Below are 20,000 nucleotides of genomic sequence, written 5' to 3'. Positions count from 1 at the left end.
AGAGAGAGAGAGAGGATAATTAGGGATGCCTCGAGGCTGTAGCAACACTCCGTAATGGCTTCCTCTAGACCGCCATCTTGAATCTCTGTCTGCAAGGAGGAGGAGGAGGAGGATGAGAATAAGGAGGAGGAGGAGGAGGAGGAGGAGGAGGAGGAGGAGGAGGAGGAGGAGGAGGAGTAAGGTGGTGCTGTCGAGACGCGGCTTGGGAGAGAGAGGAGGGAGGAGAGGAAAGAAGAGAGAGAGAGAGGGAGGTATGGAGGAGGAGGAGAGGAGATATGGACGGAGTTAAGAAGGGAGGGAGGAGAGGAGAGATGGAAGGAGTAGATGGAGGGAGGGAGGGAGGGAGGGAGGGAGGAAAGAAGAGGAGGGAAGAAGGGAGGAAAAAAAGCTCGCAGGAGGAACAGAAAAGTTTGATATCTATAAAAAAGAGAGAATGTTGTGGCCATTGTTGAGAGACAGAGAGAGAGAGAGAGAGAGAGAGAGAGAGAGAGAGAGAGAGAGAGAGAGAGAGAGAGAGAGAGAGAGAGAGAGAGAGAGACGTTTATTATAATGAGACGATTATTGCTCATTAACTGTTTACCGTCTCTCTCTCTCTCTCTCTCTCTCTCTCTCTCTCTCTCTCTCTCTCTCTCTCTCTCTCTCTCTCTCTCGTGAAGGTGTGTTATATAGAGTGTTCAATAATTGTTTAGTTGTCTATGGAATCGTTTTCTTGATTTATAGAGGGCATTAGTTATGTATTGTTATTATTATTATTATTATTATTATTATTATTATTATTATTATTATGAACGTAATCACACGGTTGTCATTTGTAAGGAGAGTAATTATTGTGAAGTGAGTGAGACATGACGTGAATGATATAAGTAAAGTGAATGAAATGAAATGAGTGAATGAGAAGTAATATAAGTGAAGGAGGTAAGTTAATGAGTTAGGTGTAGTTTTGGTTCTGTATCGAAATTAATATACACTGAAATATAATGTGAGTTTGGCTCGTGACCAGAACACACTTAGGGAGAAAACTGTTTGTGGTTCTGTATCGAAATTAATATGCAATGAAATATACGGTAGTGTGAGTTTGTGTCGTGACAGGAACACACTTAGGGAGAAAATTAGTGTTATAGTGTTTATTACAGAAGTCACTGTTGTGGATTTTACAGGCAAGAGTTCTCTGTGATGTGTTTTTCTGCCTCTTCTGTTTATAACTCTTAAAAAATATATACATAAAATCAAATGCATAATGATAAGTGATTCAATGTTTTTCTTTTTTTCCCTCGATCTCTTTCCTCTTCGTGTTGTTTTTTCCTCTGTTACTTTTACTTATTATTCCATTTTCTTGCACTTCAAAAAAATAAATAATGCTGGTAAGATATTCGCTGTTTACCATTTTTTTCTTGTTGTCTTTGTTCTTCGTTTCCTTATTTTTCTTCTTTACTTTTCTTCATTATATTGTTTCCATTATTTTGATTTATTATTTTGTAGTGTTTCCTCTCTTTTGTCACGTTCTGTTTCCTTAGTTACTTTTCTCTCATGTTTTTTTTTTTCCCACTCCTTGTATTTTTTTTTCCTATTTTTTATTTTTTTTCTATGTTCTCGGTTTATATAATTTAAGTTGTTTATTCTTCCTTACTTTATTTTTAGTTTCCGTTCTTCTTTTCCTCCTCTTCCCTGTTTTCGCTTTCCTCTGTTTTCTTTCTTTCCTTTCTCGTTTTATCTCCATTTTTTTTTTTTTTTTCCTCTCCCCTTGTTCAATTTTGTTTCCCTATTCCTTGTTACTTTATTTCCACTTTCCATTCTTCCCTTTATCCAGTTTCCCTGTCTCCCTGTTTCCCCTTCCATCTCCTTCCTTCTCCCTATTATCATCTTCCCCTAACCCTTCGTGTGTGTGTGTGTGTGTGTGTGTGTGTGTGTGTACGGGCGCCTTATCCATCCTCATGTAGGCTCCATTAGGCCTATTGACCCAGCCTATTTGTGTACATAAGTTCAGGCATGTACGTAAACTACTGCTGTGTGTAAGTAAACTGGGTATTGTGTATGTGTGTATGTATGTATGTATGTATGTATGTATGTATGTATGTGTGTAGCTGTAGGGAAACTTTGTGCTATTTCATTCAAATTTATTGTTGATTTATTTTTTTATTTTATCTTATCTTATTTTTTTTGCTTGAAGGAAAATTTTATTCTATTTTTTTACTTGTAATGAAATTTTTTGTTAATTTTCTTTAATTTTATTATTTTCTTGGGGTAAGTTCATTGACTGTTTTTTTTCTGTGTTTGTTTGTATGTCTGCCTCTGTCTGTCTGTCTGTCTGTGGTTCTCTCTCTCTCTCTCTCTCTCTCTCTCTCTCTCTCTCTCTCTCTCTCTCTCTCTCTCTCTCTCTCTCTCTTTCTGTGTGTGTGTGTGTGTGATTTCACATAATTCTTCGTATTTTTTCTATAATAATAAAATACTCTTTGATTTTCCTCACAATTCCATCATAAACTACTGGGAAAACATTCACTCATATAATATATTTTCCAATTCTCTATAATATTTTCTTTGATTCATTGCGTCCATTAAACCCAAACATCATTCTTCTTCTCTTTACATCACGTAAACTGCTTCTCTTCTCCCATATACACAACCACAACCACCATCGCCGCTGCAACCACCACCACCACCACCACCACCACCACCACCACCACCACCACTACCACGACCTGTCCACCCTTCCTTCTTTCAGTCTATTCAAGGCCATTCCATCAAAGCTTCTCTTGATTAACTTCTCTCTCCTCCCTCCCTCTCTTCCTTCAGGCTATTTAAGGAAAACTTTTATTCATTAACTTCTTCCTCTTTTCCTTCAGTCTATTTCAGAATATTCCAGGAAAAATTTTCTCCTTTTAACACACACACACACACACACACACACACACACACACACACACACACACACACACACACACACACACACAAGCTCAGATCACTACCAGACCGCCCTAAGGAGACCTAACTAGTTTAGATAAGCTCAAATCACTATTGAACCACCTTAAGACCCCCAAACAAGCTCTAACAAGCCTGATAAGCCCAGATAAGCCAAAGCAAACCCAATAACCCTCGTAGCTAGCGTCACAGAGCTAAGGAGAGTTGTATGCAAAGATGTAACCCAACACAACCTTTTTTTTTCCTTTTGTACATTTTTTTCCCTCACCACACCCTTTATCATAACCACACAAGCTCAAATCACTCTCCTAATAAGCCCAGACGAGCACACTGACTCTCGCAGCGTTCAAAGTACATAACCCTGATTTAATCCAACATCTAAGCCCTTTATTGTCTAGTATACCCATCTTTTTACCCCAAACCCTTTATCGTAACGACATAACCCCAAATCACTCTTCTGGACACCCTTAATAACACGTAATAAGCCCAATAACCCTCGCAGCGTAGCGTCGGGGGGCTAAGGAGTGTTACATGCAAAGTCCACAAGCCTGATTTAATCCGTGTTTACGCCCTGCCTAGCCGCGCCTGAGTCTCCGGCGGCTGTTTAAGGCTTAGTGGGGCAGCGTCTTGGAGCGAGGCGCACGTGGAGTGAAACATTGGCTAGTCAAACACAAAGCGGCGATATTTCAAACCCGGCTACTCTCTTTTAACTGAGGGAGAGGAGGAGGAGGAGAAGCAGGAGGAAGAAGAGGAGGAGGAGAAGGAGGAGGAGGAGGACGAGTAGAGAAAAAGAGGCCTTGTTCGTCCTTTTATTATTTTGTAAAATGTTTTTAAAAGGAGAAATTGTGAGGCAAGGGCAATTATTGTGATGTATCTGACCTAGGGAGAGGAGGGAGAGGGGAGACTGTGAAGGGAGCGAGGGAGAGGAAGAGAGAGAGTTATGGTGGGAGGGAGAGAATTACTGGTGGGAAGGAGAAGCGAAGGGAGAGAGAGAGTCATGGGTGGGTAGGAAGAGAGAGAGAGAGAGAGAGAGAGAGAGAGAGAGAGAGAGAGAGAGAGAGAGAGAGAGAGAGAGAGAGAGGTACAATGACATGGTAGGTAGATTGCGAGTCAGACAGCCTGAGAAAGTAATAGACAGAGTTGGAAATCGCTAAGTGTATGGTGTGTGCGATGTGGTCGAGGGTGGGAGGGCGCGGGAGGCGGGGCGGTGGGAGAGAGACTGATAAATGTAAATACGAGTAAGTGAATAGGATAAACTGGTGGAGAGATAGATAGAGGAGTCAACAAGTGAATGAAAGACACAGATGCAGATACGAGAAGGTGAATGAAGTAAATTGGTGAATAGATCAATAGATAAGGAGTCAGTAAGTGAAATAGAATAACTGGGTAAGAAGTCTGGATGGAGAAATGAATAGGGAATCAAATGAATAAATGCGTTAATACAAGGAGTAGGTAACATGGAAGCTTGATAGATTGATTAGCCAATTAGTGAATAAATAACTAAATACAAAAAGAAGGCAAGGTAAAAAATAATGAAACGTAAGTGATTCGAGTAAACAGACTGATGAATAACTATATTAATAAACAAACATACGTGAATAAACTTTTCTCAGGCAGCGTGGTGGGTGACTAGGTGAAGCTCGGTAGTCAGGCCATTAGAGTCCAGTTGAAAGAGAGCCTCAAAAGAAGACAAAGTAAATTAATAAATAGGGATGAGAGGTGGAGACTGCTAGGGATGTTTTACTGAGGGCCTGCCACTTGTAGGCCTGAAGGCTTCTTGCAGCTTCCCTTACGCCCTCAAAACGTGTTCATGTACGAGTAGATGCGTAAACAGTTATATATTTGCTTTTAGTAGATACGCATGACATATAAGTAAGAAAACAAATATTTTAACTAAATTGCGAAAATAATGAAGAACTATGATGAAGAAACTTTGTCATGAAAAAAAAAAGGAACAGAATGAATATCAACGGTTTTAAGGTAGTGGATAGTGATGAATAACACACACACACACACACACACACACACACACACACACACACACACACACACACACACACACACACTTCAAACACATCACAAGATGTAATAAAAAGAAGAAGAAGAAACTGCAATAATAATAATAACAGTACTGGAGAATATCAGCATAATTTGGATGGAGTGTTGCACGCAGCCTGCATGTTGAAGCGCCTTGGCCTCTCACCAGGACTGTTTTCAAAGGCCACATAGATGATCAGTAGGATTCTCATCTCTAACTATTACAAGCTTGAACCCGTTATTTCTTATCCCATCTTGACTACTGACCTTGAGAATTTCGTTTGTTACACTTATTTACGTCACCAGTACCACAGAAAGACCTCATCAATCTCTTCTTAATTTTTTTTTGTCCTATCCTGACTACTGGTCTTGAGAATTTCGTTTGTTTACCGTTGATACATCGCCAGTACCACAGAAAGATCTCATCAATCTCCTCTTAATCTTCTTATCCTATCATGACTACTGACCTTGAGAATTTTGCTTACGTCACCCTTCTTGTCTTCTCTGTGGCAATGAAAGACCTATCAGATCCCTCTTTAAACAGACGCCTCACTGGAGACAAGTGAAAGCGTAAATCTTTCTTCATCAAGATTTAAGCCATTGTTTCTCTCTACAATCCTGAAAAAAGCACTCTTGGAAACATAACATATATGTATATTTCACGAGAACCCCTTAATGCATTAGAGAGAGAGAGAGAGAGAGAGAGAGAGAGAGAGAGAGAGAGAGAGAGAGAGAGAGAGAGAGAGAGAGAGAGAGAGAGAGAGAGAGAGAGAGAGACAGTAAATTATTGGTGTTTATCATAATTTTTTCCCATCATGTGCATTAGGGTTGCCATCCAGTGAGAGAGAGAGAGAGAGAGAGAGAGAGAGAGAGAGAGAGAGAGAGAGAGAGAGAGAGAGAGAGAGAGAGAGAGAGAGAGAGAGCGCTGATTTCATACCACTCATTGAATACATTATCACCAGTATCTCCCACGTAGGCCTGAAGAGAGAGGGAGAGGGAGAGGGGAGAGGAGTGAGAGGGAGGGAGAGTCACGGTCCAGCGGTCCTCACAGTGTGTAGCAGATTGTTGCTCCCGCGGGTCATGTCAGCCTGATCTGGTAACACAGATAGCCGCCACCGCCTCCTCCTCCTCCTCCTCCTCCTCCTCCTCCTCTTCTTCCTGAACCTCCTCCTATTTTTTTTTAGTTTCTTTTTTTGCTTTTTTCTTCTTTTCTTCTTATTTTTGTTGTTCCTGTTCGTCCTCGTTCTTTTTCTCCTCCGCTTTCTATACTTTTTATTGTCATCATCATCATCATCATAATCATTATCATCATCATCATCTTCGTCTCGTTGTTGTTGTTGTTGTTGTTGTTGTTGTTGTTGTAGTTTTCTGTTTTCACGTTCAAAATTTCCTCCACTCTTGTATTTTTTTCTCGCCCTCTTCCTCGTCAGTTTCCCTTTCCTCCTCCTCCACCTCGTCCTCCTCTTCCTGTTTTTTTTTTTTAATACACGTGAAGGGAACAGACGAAAGACGCAAAAACAAGAAAATGAAAAAAAATAAATAAAAATAATAAACACTCCCTCAAAAATAAAAAGGACAAGCTAAAAAAAAAAGAGAAAAAGAAAGAATAATTCAGCTAATGTAGTTTTTGGGGTGTTGGTAATCTCTTTGAAAATTACATGTTATGATGGCACTGATGATATTGATAGACACCTTGTTTACTGATAAGCAAAACTACACGAGGAAAACATTGGTGTAATTAAGATTAGTGTGGTTGCGAAAGGATGAGTGTGTGTGTGTGTGTGTGTGTGTGTGTGTGTGTGTGTGTGTGTGTGTGTGTGTGTGTGTGTGTGTGTGTGTGAGTGAGTGAGTGAGTGTGCACGCTTGATATCTCGACACACACACACACACACACACACACACACACACACACCTCAAGCTGACCAACAACAGACAGTGGTACGCTAAGATCAAAGCTTTGTGTGGCTTACAAAAGCACACTTCATCCCTTCCTTGCACCTCACACCTTCCTGCTAATCTCGCGGCTCAGGAGATGAACGATCACTTTGCTGCTATCTGTCAAACCTTTCCTCCCCTCCACACCACTCCGCTTCCTGCCTATCTGCCCGCTCCCTCCCTCCACACACTGTCCAGGCGATGGATGTTTTTAAGAGAATACTTAAATTTAAACCAAGATCCACCACACCCACTGACCTTCCTATAAAAATTTACAAGGAATTTGCTGTAGAGCTAGCAACACCGCTATGCTCCATAATAAACGCCTCACTCTCCCAACACTCTTGCCCCGCGGACTGGAAGACATCTTATGTCACTCCCATCCCCAAAACTTCCAGTCCTCAGTCACTCAATGACCTCAGGCCAGTCTCTATCACCCCCATCCCTAGCCTTATTTGTGAAGATTTTGTATATGACTGGGCATACACCAAAATTTGTAACACCGTGGATATCAGACAATTCGGAAATATTAAAGCCACCTCCACCTCACATTACCTGACCAGCTTCCTTGAATTCATCCACAGCCACCTGGACAAGCGAAACACCTCTCTAGCTGTTGCTTTTGTCGACTTCAAAAAAGCCTTTGATCTAGTTGATCACACTGTTGTCATCAGCAAGGCAGTAAGTCTGGGTCTCCCTCCTAATCTGATAGCGTGGCTAGCCGACTTCCTCACAGGGAGACGTCAGGCCGTTCGCTATCAGGGCTCTGTCTCTAATTTCCAACAGCTGACATGTGGAGTCCCCCAGGGGACCAAGATGGGTCCTCTATGCTTCCTCCTCCTCATCAACGACGCCCTCACCGACACCCCCCATCGCTGGAAGTATGTGGACGACTGCACCGTGGGCGTCCCAGTTTCCAACAAGAACCCGGACTACTCGCCACTGCAAGCAATTCTGGAGCGACTGCAGACGTGGACAGAGGAGAGCAGGATGACCATCAACCACAGCAAAACTGTGGTGATGCATTTCTGTACCTCCTCTGTACCAGTGCCCCCTCCCCGGCTCACAGTGGGCCCTCACCCCCTCCAGGTGGTCCAATGTGCCAAGCTTCTCGGAGTCACGGTGGACGACCAGCTGACCTGGAAGCAGCATGTCGCCAGCACCGTGAGATCAGCTACCTACAGGCTGTACATGCTGCGCAGACTCAGGTCGCTGGGGACGCCGACAGATGAGTTAAGGGGGGTGTACCTCACCTTCATCCTCCCCAAACTCATGTACGCCTCCCCAGCGTGGTCCTCCTCCCTCACACACACTCAACAGCTACAGCTAGAGAGTGTGCAGAAAAGGGCGTGCAGGGTCATCCTTGGCCCTGCATACACCACCTATGAAGAAGCCCTGACCACCCTGAGTCTGTCCAGAATATCCACCAGGCACCGAGAGGCTCTGGAGAAGTTTGGGAAGGGACTACTGCATCATCCGCGTCTCAGAGACATGCTGCCGCCCGACGCGCCTCGCCCTGTCCGTGCCACCAGACACCACAACAAAATAACGCCCCTGAAGGCGCCGCGCACGGACCGGTACAGACTCAGTGCGATTCCCACCATGGTGCGAGCCATCAATCGATAGTATTTCCCTCCTAGATTAGTCTTACCGTTAGGATTAATGTTAAGTTTTTCCCCATCCCCTATGTACATTTTCAGTTTGTCAACTGCCTAAATAATAAACCGTTTATTATTATTATTATTATTATTACACACACACACACACACACACACACACACACACACTTCCTCACAGGGAGGCGTCAGGCCGTTCGCTATCAGGGCTCTGTCTCTAATTACCAACAGCTGACATGTGGGGTCTCCCAGGGGACCAAGATGGGTCCTCTATGCTTCCTCCTCCTCATCAATGACGCCCTCACTGACACCCCCCATCGCTGGAAGTATGTGGACGACTGTACCGTGGGCGTCCCAGAATCGACCAAGAACCCGGACTACTCGCCACTGCAAGCAATTCTGGAGCGACTGCAGACGTGGACGGAGGAGAGCAGGATGACCATCAACCACAGCAAAACTGTGGTGATGCATTTCTGTACCTCCTCTGTACCAGTGCCCCCTCCCCGGCTCACAGTGGGCCCTCACCCCCTCCAGGTGGTCCGATGTGCCAAGCTTCTCGGAGTCACGGTGGATGACCAGCTGACCTGGAAGCAGCATGTCGCCAGCACCGTGAGATCAGCTACCTACAGGCTGTACATGCTGCGCAGACTCAGGTCGCTGGGGACGCCGACAGATGAGTTAAGGGGGTGTACCTTACCTTCATCCTCCCCAAACTCATGTACGCCTCCCCAGCGTGGTCCTCCTCCCTCACACACACTCAACAGCTACAGCAAGAGAGTGTGCAGAAAAGGGCGTGCAGGGTCATCCTTGGCCCTGCATACACCACCTATGAAGAAGCCCTGACCACCCTGAGTCTGTCCAGACTATCCACCAGGCACCGAGAGGCTCTGGAGAAGTTTGGGAGGGAACTACTGCATCACCCACGTCTCAGAAACATGCTGCCGCCTGACGCGCCTCCCCCGACCCGTGCCACCAGACACCACAACAAGATAACGCCCCTAAAGGCGCCGCGCACGGACCGGTACAGACTCAGTGCGATTCCCACCATGGTGCGAGCCATCAATCAATAGTCTCTTCTAGATTAGACTTACCTTTAGGATTAATGTTAAGTATTTCCCCACCCCCTCTGTACATTTTCACTTTGTTAACTGCCTAAATAATAAACCGTTTATTATTATTATTATTATTATTATTATTATTATTATTATTATTATTATTATTATTATTATTACACACACACACACACACACACACACACACACACACACACACACACACACAGATCACTAACAGTTAACAAAGCTTCATTATAACACGAGTGACCACACCGCTCTTTAACACGCCCCGCGGGGCGGGGCGTATTAAAGAGCGGTGTGGTGTTAAAGAGCTCTTTATCTTTATCCTTTTTCTCTTGCTTCTCCTTTTCTCCTTGTCCATTTTTTTTTTCACTTCTTCCATCCCAACTCCTTCCCTATTCCTCTTCCTTCTCTATCTTCACCTTCACCACCATCACAATCATCACCCTCACTTCCCTCACCATCCTATCTTCTTCACTCTTCCACTCTCACACTCCCTTACTCTAAAATTCTCCCTTTCCTTCTTTTCTCCACTTATCCTCTTCCTCCTTTCCTTCTTCCTTTCCCTTTCTTATTCCTTTTCTCCCTCATAGTCACTCCCTCCTTCCCTCCCTCGTAGCTGCAGTCCTTCCCTTCTTCCCTTCCTTTTCTTCCCTCACTTTCTCTCCCTCCCGGAATTGACGGCGTTAGGGAGAAGGAAGGCGAGCAGTGACGTCATCAGGGAGGAAGGGAGGGAGAGAGAGGGAGGGGGAAAACGCGCTACAGGGAGGGACGGAGGAGAGAAAGTAAGGAAGGGAGAGAAGGGAGAGGGAGAGAGGGATGCCACGTGCTGAGATATGGGTGGTGGGAAGGGAGAGGGAAGGGAGTGTTACCAGTAAGGGAGAGGATTAAGTGATTGTTGTTGTTGTTTTGGTCGTATTAAAACTGTCGCTGGAATGTGTAACAGCTCACAAAAATCACCTGCATAGAATATTAATTTTACTAACACCGACAAGGGAGGAAAGGCATCAATTAAAGAACCTGTTGTTATTATTACTCGTATTAACATTTCCACTGTGACAGGAGACTGTTAATGAAAATCACTGTGCTGAAGGAAGAACACGGATTAAAACAATATATTTTCCAGTTTCTTTCTAGTATAGTGTTTAAATGTGCATTGCTACGATTATTGCTTGAATTAAAACCTCCACTACGCTCTGTGTGAAATCTTTACTTGGCACCCATAAGGAAGAAACGGGATAAAAAATTGTAGGGTTTCCAATTTCGTGACTCCAGTGAAATGTTCAGAGGTGGATGTAGAAGAGAAGTGCCTGGAGTCACTTCGTGAACTGTGTGAAAAAAAAAAAAATGCGGCGAAAACATTGAGAGACGCGAAACAGGAAAGCTAAAAAAAAAAAAAAATCCGAATTTCATGCTTGTAGTGATAATATTAGAAGTGGACTTAGGAAAACAATGTGACAGAACTGAAAATTTGTGACAGACAACGATGCAACTCTAATGGTCAAATAAAGTAATTTAGATATAACTCATATATCTGACAATACACGGCAGGAAGAAAGAGAGGAAAAACCCAAGAGAAGCTTCATGGATGCAGTGAAAGAGGACATGCCTGTATTGGGTGTGACTGAGGGAGGCGCAGAAGACCCGAGCACGTTGGAGGAGGAGGCAGCCTACAAAAGTAGTAGTCATTTGGTGCTCAGATAAAAACACTCATTCTCAACTTAGCAAATACTGAAAGGGAAGGAAAAAATAAGCCGAAATTGTAAAAAGAAAAGAAAATAGTAATTTGGTGCACTCATTCTTAACTTAGCAAATACTGAAAGGGAAGGAAAAATAAGCCGAAATTGAAAAAAAAAAAAGTAGGATTATAGTAATTTGGTGCACAGATAAAAACACTCATTCTCAACTTAGCAAATACTGAAAGGGAAAGGAAAAAATAAGACGAAATTGAAAAAAAAAGTAGTATTATAGTAATTTGGTGCACAGATAAAAAAACACTCATTCTCATCTTAGCAAATACTGAAAAGAAAGAAAAAAATAAGCCGTAATTGAAAAAAAAAGTAGTAGTAATTTGGTGCACAGATAAAAAACACTCATTCTTAACTTAGCAAATACTGAAAGAAAGGAAAAAAGAAACCCCAATTGAATCTTATCAAACACAAATTATTTAAAACGCAAACTAGAGATAACATTTAATAGATATACATAAAAAAAATAACAATTTGTATATTAGTAATACATATGTTGTTCTTCAGGCAAGAAACGCGAAAGAACAGCATGATACAAGGGAATGGAATGAAATGTATCAGGTATTTGTGTCAGGAAAAAAAAAAAAAAAAAAACGAGAATATTAAAGAGAGATATGGAAAGCTCAAAGTATCAGTGTGCATCGATATTCTTGCATCAGGGAACATGAGGAGCTTTTCAGAGCAACATAAAAGGGAACAGAACGAAAAGGATCAGTTACGAGTGTCAGGAAAAAAAAAAGTGTTAAGGACTGGGAAGGGAAGATCAAAGTATCGGACAGTCAGTAACAGTGAATATCAGATAAAATAAAGAGTCAATAAGTATGAGGCCATTAGGGAAGGTATCAACACGTTACAGGGAGAGGATTATGGTGTGGCAGGGTGTGAGGGAGAGGTGAGGGAGTGAAAGGGTCAATGGCAAGTGTCACAGGGGGGTCAGGAAGGCACGTGGCAAGGAGGGGAGGGGGAGACTTACTACTTATCGTCCTGATGGTTTTATTGACCTCCCCATGACCTCCCCCTGACCTCTCCCTTTGCCTGATCCTCCTAGCCTCCCTGACCTCCCTGACTCAGCTCAATAAACACTTAAGGTCACCCTTCCTCACTCCTTCCCTCCATTCCTCTCTCTTCCTCTTACTCTTCTTCCATTCTTCTCTCTCTTTCACTCCCCTCTCTCTCTTTTCCTCTATTCTGATTCAATTTTCAATCACATTTCCTTCATTTTCTCCCTCTTTCATTTCTCTTACTCCTTCTCTCTCTCTTTTCTCCCTTTTCTTCCATCTTGTCTCTTTATCAGTCTTCTTTCTCTTTTCCTCCCTCTTATTCTTTTATTCTTTCTCTTCCATTTCCTTTCTTTCGCTGTTCACCTCTCTATTACTCCTCTCACTCTCATTCCCTCTCTCTCTTCTCTTTTTTTCCTTCCTCTTCCTCTTCCTCTTTTCAGTTTTTTCCTATTTTCTTTCATATTTTTTTCATTCTTTTCACTCATTCTAGTTTTTTTTCTCTCTCTCTCTCTCTCTCTCTCTCTCTCTCTCTCTCTCTCTCTCTCTCTCTCTCTCTCTCTCTCTCTCTCTCTCTCTCTCTCTCTCTCTCTCTCTCTCTCTCTCTCTCTCTCTCATGTTTATTTCAACAGTTCAGGTCAAATATATTACAAGGGACGAGGCACTATATCTGGCTACCTTAATAATAATATCACATCAGCCAACATAGATTTCATTAAGTCCTTCGTTACCCTCGAATCATTAAGAGCAAACCCTTTCTGGAGCAATTCATTATTTCTCGATGGAAGAATTTGCAATGACTTTTCTCAGGCATTTTTTTTTATCATCACGTTATTTACTTCATGATAAACACCTCATATTCATTCTCATTCTCATTCTCCTTCTCCTCCTCCTCCTCCTCCTCCTCCTCCTCCTCCTCCTCCTCCTCCTCCTCCTCCTCTTTCTCCTACGTCTTCTTATCTTCCTCCTCGCCTTCAGCCTCTCCCTTACCCTCTGCTTTTTATTTTCGCCCTAACCTAACAGCTCAAATATCTCCCTCACTCCCTCACTCCCCGTCACAAACTGGTTTGTCCCCTTACCTTCCCCTCGCCGCTTCTGTAACAGCTTTACGTTGTCTTCAGAATCTTTTTTTTTTTTACATCGCAGTCACGTTAAGGGGGAGAGAGGGAGGGGGAGAAAAAATCTGGGGAGGTAATTCCGTTTCCTCGTAAATTCACCACATCTGTGTCCACCACACGGAATGAAAAATTGTCTCTTATTTCTCCCCTCTTGTTTTGGAGGGCGTAGGTGGAGCGGGTGGAGAGGAGCGAAGTGGGTGGTGTGTGGAGCAGTAGGTGGAAGGTTGATAACTCCTGCCACTGGTTTGGTGTGTGTTTGTGTGTCGTTGTGTTGGTCTCGCTGAGGGGAGGAATATTTGTTGTTGCGCCTCATTATTTATTACTCGCTAGAGGGAAGTAACCTGAAGGGCGCGCTGTGAATGGTGTACTCAGTGGTCCTCTGTGATAAGTAGGCGCCATTCATCTCACTCTTCCTTTCTCATTTTTTTTTTCTCGTCACTTTTATCACTTTAGTGTGTAGTCTTCACTTTGTCTTGGTTTCAGGTTATGTAAGTTTGTGCTCTCTCTCTCTCTCTCTCTCTCTCTCTCTCTCTCTCTCTCTCTCTCTCTCTCTCTCTCTCTCTCTCTCTCTCTCTTTGGCTTCCTTTCTCGTCTTCTTCGACCTCCGTCTCGTCATCTTGGACCTCCTTTCCCTCCTCTTCCTCTTCTCTCTCTCTCATACCCTCATGCACCTCTTCCTTCTTCGTCTTCTCCTTATCCCTTCCTTCCTTGCTTCCTGCCTTGCCCAACACCTCGCCGCCATCCATCACCACGACCACCACATCAAGCGGCAGTGATCAGGTGGAGACTAACCATACTTCCTCCCGCCCTAGTTATAGCGTAAGGGAGCAAATCATTCCTACCTTCCCCTCGACCCTATATATAATACGCACATTCCCCTCGCGCCCTATCGATCCAGGAGAGGTCAAGGCATCGGCACAGGGAAGGACGTTATGCAGGAAAGGAGAGGAGCAGGAAGAAAGCATAAGAAAGTGATACGAAAGTGAACGAAAAGGAGAGATCATAAAAAAAGAAAATAGGAAACGAAGAGCGATAAAAACAGAAAAAGGGAAGGTGTTGGTGAAGATAAGAAAGAAAGAAGAGAGAGAGAGAGAGAGAGAGAGAGAGAGAGAGAGAGAGAGAGAGAGAGAGAGAGAGAGAGAGAGAGAGAGAGAGAGGAAGTGAAGGAGAGGAGAGATGAAGGGCAACTGGATGGAAAGTAAAGACAAATGCAGAGGAAAGGAAAGGAAAGAGGAAAATGAAGGCAAAGGAAAGAGCAAATGAGAGAAATAGCGGAGGGCATGCTTTACTTCGCCAGCCCAAGTGGAAGCTAATTACTTGTCTGTCTCTCCCCCTTCCTCTCCCTTCTGCCGCACCCTTTCCTCTTCCTTTATTACCCTCCACATTCATCTCATTTTCTCTCTATCCCTCCCCTTTATTCTTTCCTTCCCTATGTTGTTCCTTCTGCTATATACAGATATTCTCTCTCCCTCTCTCCCTCCCTCCCCTCTCTCTCTCTCTCTCTCTCTCTCTCTCTCTCTCTCTCTCTCTCTCTCTCTCTCTCTCTTAATACGATTTAATCTCTCTCTTCAAGAACAGCGACGTGTAATCAAAGGTGCATTAACTTCTCTTAAGCACAACACTCACCATCATTACACTCCAGCCGCGTTCTATCATTAGGTGTTATCAAGATTGTCTGATGCCTGCAATCTTTCTAATTTTATGGCCACTACATTCTTCCGGCTTCTTAAAGCTGATGTGTTGCTGTATTTATCCTTTTTTTGTTGGTTTTTGTTTTCCCTGTTGTGTGTGTGTGTGTGTGTGTGTGTGTGTGTGTGTGTGTTTACCCATTCATTCTTTATATTGTCTGTGCCGTTGTTTCCCTCCTTGTTTTTTCTTGCTCCTCTTTTGTTTGTTGTCCTCTGTATTATAATGTTTATCAATTTGTTCTTCATATTATGTGTACCAGTGTCTTCCTTCTTTTTTTCTCTACCTTTCGCTTTGTTATACTCTTTTTTTACGATGTGTAAGATTATATATTCTTTCTGTGCTTTGTTTTTTTTTTAATTCTTTTTATAATCTTATGGCCACACGTATTTTCATGTTCGGTTTTTTTTCCGTGCTCTTTCTTTGTTCTCCACACTTATCACTTCTTTGTGTGTTTTATTTTCTTTTGCTTGCTGGTTTAGGAATCATTTCCTATTTATTTCACACTTCACTAAATAAAAAAGGGAGTTCCATTACTTTCAAGTTAATACTTGTATTTGTCTTCCGCACTCATGAATTATTCTTGCTTTTCCTTCTTTTTTCATTTTATTTTATTTTACTATGCTTTTTATCACAGACAAAAAAAAAATTCATATAATTTCTAGTTGATATCAGTGTTGCATTTTTAGAAAGTGTAAGAAGGATCTTTGTTGTTCTTTTTTCCTTGAATTTGCAGTGCTCCATATTGTAAGACAACGCAGGTTAGAACTTTCTGTAGCTTATATTTGCGGCTTTTTCTTTACTTAGCAGCTTTAGGAATAGTAGCTCTCCTCTTTTCATCGGTGTGATTATTTTGCTCTGCCACGTATTACAAAAAAGAATGCAGGTTTACTTTTCCTGTGGCTTATGTACATTTCTTTCTTCTTTTAGCAGCTTTAGAGATAGCGGGTCATTTTGTAGTGTTCCTACTTATTAATTTGTTCTGGTATGCTTTTTATTACACAAAGAAAGCAGGGCTAACATTATTATTATTACTGTTGTTGTTGTTGTTGTTGTTGTTGTTGTTGTTGTTGTTGTTGGCTGTTCACGTTCCTTTGGTGGACGGTTTCGCGAGTGACTGCTGTGAGCTGACAACAACCACAGCAACCACAGTCAACACGCCATTGTTGCTGACGCGGCGTGGCACTCATGCATTACAAATCTGACACGCTCCTCCGCTACTGTGATTCCCGATAACTCGACTGTATTTCACGTCATTTTTCCTTTACAACTGTGCCGCGTCAACGAAACGCTCAAGACGGTTCTTTGTCACCGCGGTTCACTATTGTCCGGGTCTCCGTTGACGAGCCTCGGTCACTCATCGTGTTCTGCTAAGCGATGCATTTCCGTTTTAAAAGTATGTTCGGTTAAATCAGGTTCGATTGCGGTGTTCTTTCAATGTTGTTCTTTGTCCGATAACGTCCCCCAATAAGTTTTTCTGTTCGCTTAGGTTAAATTGTAGTGTTTTCTTAATGTTGTTCCTTGTTCGGTCACGTCCCGCGATGCATTTTTTTTCTCTTCACGCAGTTCTCTGTTCACTTGGCTCAGTGTTGATTTCTACTGATGGATTTTTCTTTAATTAGGCTCCATGTTTGTGCTGCTCTCTATTGATGGATCATTGTTAATTAAGTCCTCTGTTAATATGGTTCCCTGCTAATATCGTTTTCTGTTGGTGTGGTCTCTGTAAATATAGGTCTGCGTTAACGGAGTTGTCTCTTATCTCGGATCTCAGTTCTGGCGGTTCTCCGTTAAAGATGCCAGCCCCCAAAAAGTGCAGCCAAAAAAACATTATCCAAAATCATGAGGAGTGTCTTGAAGCTTCCAGCATGGAACAGCTCCGGTCAACGTTCAAAGTCTCTCTTAACGCGGGTCCCTGTCAGTGCGTTTCTCTGTTGCCTTCCTCCCGTCAGCCACAGCCGCCTGCCACGTGAGTCAGCGGCCCCATCACGAGGGGAAACTGAACTATTACTCCCATCCCAGGCGGCCGATTTATGTTTTCCTCATGTGACCTGCTCCCTCCTGCTCCTCCTCATCCCCTCCCCCAGCCTGCATGAGGGAGAGAGAGAGAGAGAGAGAGAGAGAGAGAGAGAGAGAGAGAGAGAGAGAGAGAGAGAGAGAGAGAGAGAGACGCATAAACCTACGTATATCTGCTCTTTCCTATAAAAAAAAGTACACCTATGCATTAACAACTGAAAAAAAGAGATAAATAATAGAAAAAGTCAAGACGTGCAATTGAGTGAAGCACATTGAGCAGCATGCAGTTATCACCATCGCTACCATCACAACCATCACCCTCATCACTATCATGGCGGAGAGGAGGAGGATAATGATGAAGAAAGTGTTGGTAATGAGGCGGCGCTGCTCACTCAACACCTCCTGTGAAGTCATTACAGCCTCCATAATTACCCAGCTGACAAATCCGCCGCGCCGCACCGCACATTTACAGCCGATCAATATGGAAACACACCCGGAGAAACACCAGGAGAAATACCCTCCCCATTCTTGCAGCAGCGGTACCTTCAGCGCCTACTACAGGAGAGGAGGTGGTCGGGTTCCGATCGTCTCGCGGCGCGCCACATACGAGTATGCATCGCAGTCTCGCTCGGGTGTTCGCGGGAGCGATTACCACATGCACTTCGGCAAACGAGGCGACCAGTCGTGCCTCCGTCGTTATGAGGAGAGCAGCGGAAAGGGCGTGAGGCTTCCGGTGTGTGTGTGATTAAACGTATTCACAAAGACTTTACCTTCATCTTGCCTTCCTCTCTCCTGTTTCTCCTCCTCCTGTGGTCATCGTAAGCCTTCTCTTCCTTTCAGCACACGTGGTCCTCCTCCTCCTCCTCTTCCTTTCCTCCCTTCTACCTTTAATCCTCCTCTTCCTTCAGTCTCCTCTTCTTCCTCCTCCTCCTCCTCCTCCTCTTCCTTCTTCTTCTCTCCATTCCTGTCCGCCATCACCTCCACCTCCTCCTTCCTCTTTGTTATTGTAATGAGAGTGCTTTGTCAGCTGATTCTGTCTGGATATTCTTCTTCCTTTCAATTTCCTCTTTTCTTTGGGTGAAATTCTGCGAATAGGAAGTAGCGGCACGAAGGTAAACAGGTGCACAGGATTGCAGGAAACAAAACGGAAGGAACACTGAGAAAAAGTGAGACAGCGTAAAAGATATACATGGAAAAAGGAGAGGATAGGAGAGGAGGAAAGTTAAAATTTATTCCTGTCTGCGTTCTTTCCCCTCATCTTCCTCTCACTCACTTAATTCATCCTCCTTCACTCACCCTGCCTGTCCTCCTCCAGCCCTCTCTCAGCCTCACAATGCCTGCCTCTCCACCTTCTCCACCCACTCCACACTCCAGCCTGGCACGGATGCACCGGGTAATCGAAGGCTCCCTGGCAAGGCGACGTGCTTGCATACCTGAGTTTACCTTCACCTGGCCTGGGGTGAAAAGTCGATGGTACACTCTGGGTGAAAACTTGAGAGAGAGAGAGAGAGAGAGAGAGAGAGAGAGAGAGAGAGAGAGAGAGAGAGAGAGAGAGAGAGAGAGAGAGAGAGATTCGTGTGTATCATAACAGACTTAGAAGGCAAAACACGCCCTTTGCCCTAACACTCTGCGCCACTCACTGCTACTTAGAGTAACATCAGCATAAACAGCTTCTCTTTTTGTTACGTTTTTTTCTGTGTTCCATAATCATCCGTTCGCTCTAAAGGGTCGGTGCTCTGGGTGGACGAAGCGTTTCAATCCCTTTCGTGTGTAGTTCCATTATTTAGTGGCGGTCGTTAATCAAAGGCGCCCGCAGACACCCACACACTATGCCACCGGTCACTGCTCACTCCGGGATCCGAACAGGAGGGCGAGACACGCTGAGTGGAGCTTCATCGGGTTGATTCGGTTTCCAAAGCGAATCCACTAATCTATTGTTACGAATTAAGCCTGTTTATTTATGTTCATGGCCGCGGCGGATTTTTTTTTTTTTTTTACTATTTATCGGGGATTGCTGCCTAATTCTAATCCGTCAGATTGTGTTTCTGAATTTCGTCACTGAATGTGTTATTGTTATTGTGTTTCCTGAAGATGAGATGAACATTAATTTGCTTCTCTGTTATTATGAGAATGTGTGTGTGTGTGTGTGTGTGTGTGTGTGTGTGTGTGAGCTGAGCAAACAAAAGAAACGCATCATGACGCTGAAAATAAGACTAGACAAACAGACAAAGAGAGAGAGAGAGAGAGAGAGAGAGAGAGAGAGAGAGTGGTGGAGTACAGAGGCGAAGGAATACAACACACACACGCACGCACGCGCGCGCGCATACACACACACACACACACACACACACACACACACACACACACACACATCACTTTATTTCAGTGGTTATCAACACGTTGTACACTTCCCAGGACGGTGACCTCAAGACTTAGAAACACTTAACGTAACCTGACGGGGGGAACACCTTCTTTCTCCCGCAGCGCAATGGACCAACACGAATAGCTGGAGGTCGGGGGACAGGCGCGCGAAGGCAGACGGCGACAGATTCGTGACTCAAAACAAAAGCATCGTGACAGCACAAGTGGGAGCGTCCGTCATTCTTCACTGCAAGACCTCAAGTGCGACTGGCGGCCTGGTAAGTGACGGAGTGTGTCAGCAAGTTACCTTAAGATCTGAAGCTCCTGTGGGGAAGTGTCGGTACCTTGATGTGACCGAGGTTGTGTTGATCTCTCGCCAGTATTCTTAAACGCTTTTGTTCTTTAATTAAGAGTATTTTTAAGGGATACAGCGATGATTTATTGAATTTTCTTGTGTCTGAGTTTGTTATTAAGACTATTTTCAAAAGCCACGCAT

At 43.7% G+C, this 20,000-nt stretch overlaps 1 long non-coding RNA gene across 4 annotated transcripts in view; it reads left to right on the top strand.

Moving 5' to 3' along the window:
* Positions 1–20,000, top strand: part of LOC135113797 (uncharacterized) — an 89,964-nt gene that overhangs the window by 4,369 nt on the left and 65,595 nt on the right. For all 4 annotated transcript variants that reach the window (XR_010275037.1, XR_010275035.1, XR_010275038.1 and 1 more), the window contains exon 2: positions 19,628–19,782. This is a non-coding gene — a long non-coding RNA (uncharacterized LOC135113797). The remainder of the gene's footprint in view (positions 1–19,627; positions 19,783–20,000) is intronic.

This window comes from Scylla paramamosain, chromosome 26 (assembly GCF_035594125.1).
Source record: "Scylla paramamosain isolate STU-SP2022 chromosome 26, ASM3559412v1, whole genome shotgun sequence".
In the NCBI taxonomy this organism is placed as follows: domain Eukaryota; kingdom Metazoa; phylum Arthropoda; class Malacostraca; order Decapoda; family Portunidae; genus Scylla; species Scylla paramamosain.
The sequence above is the reverse complement of the archived record's forward strand: the minus strand, read 5'-3'. Positions and strand labels throughout refer to the sequence as shown.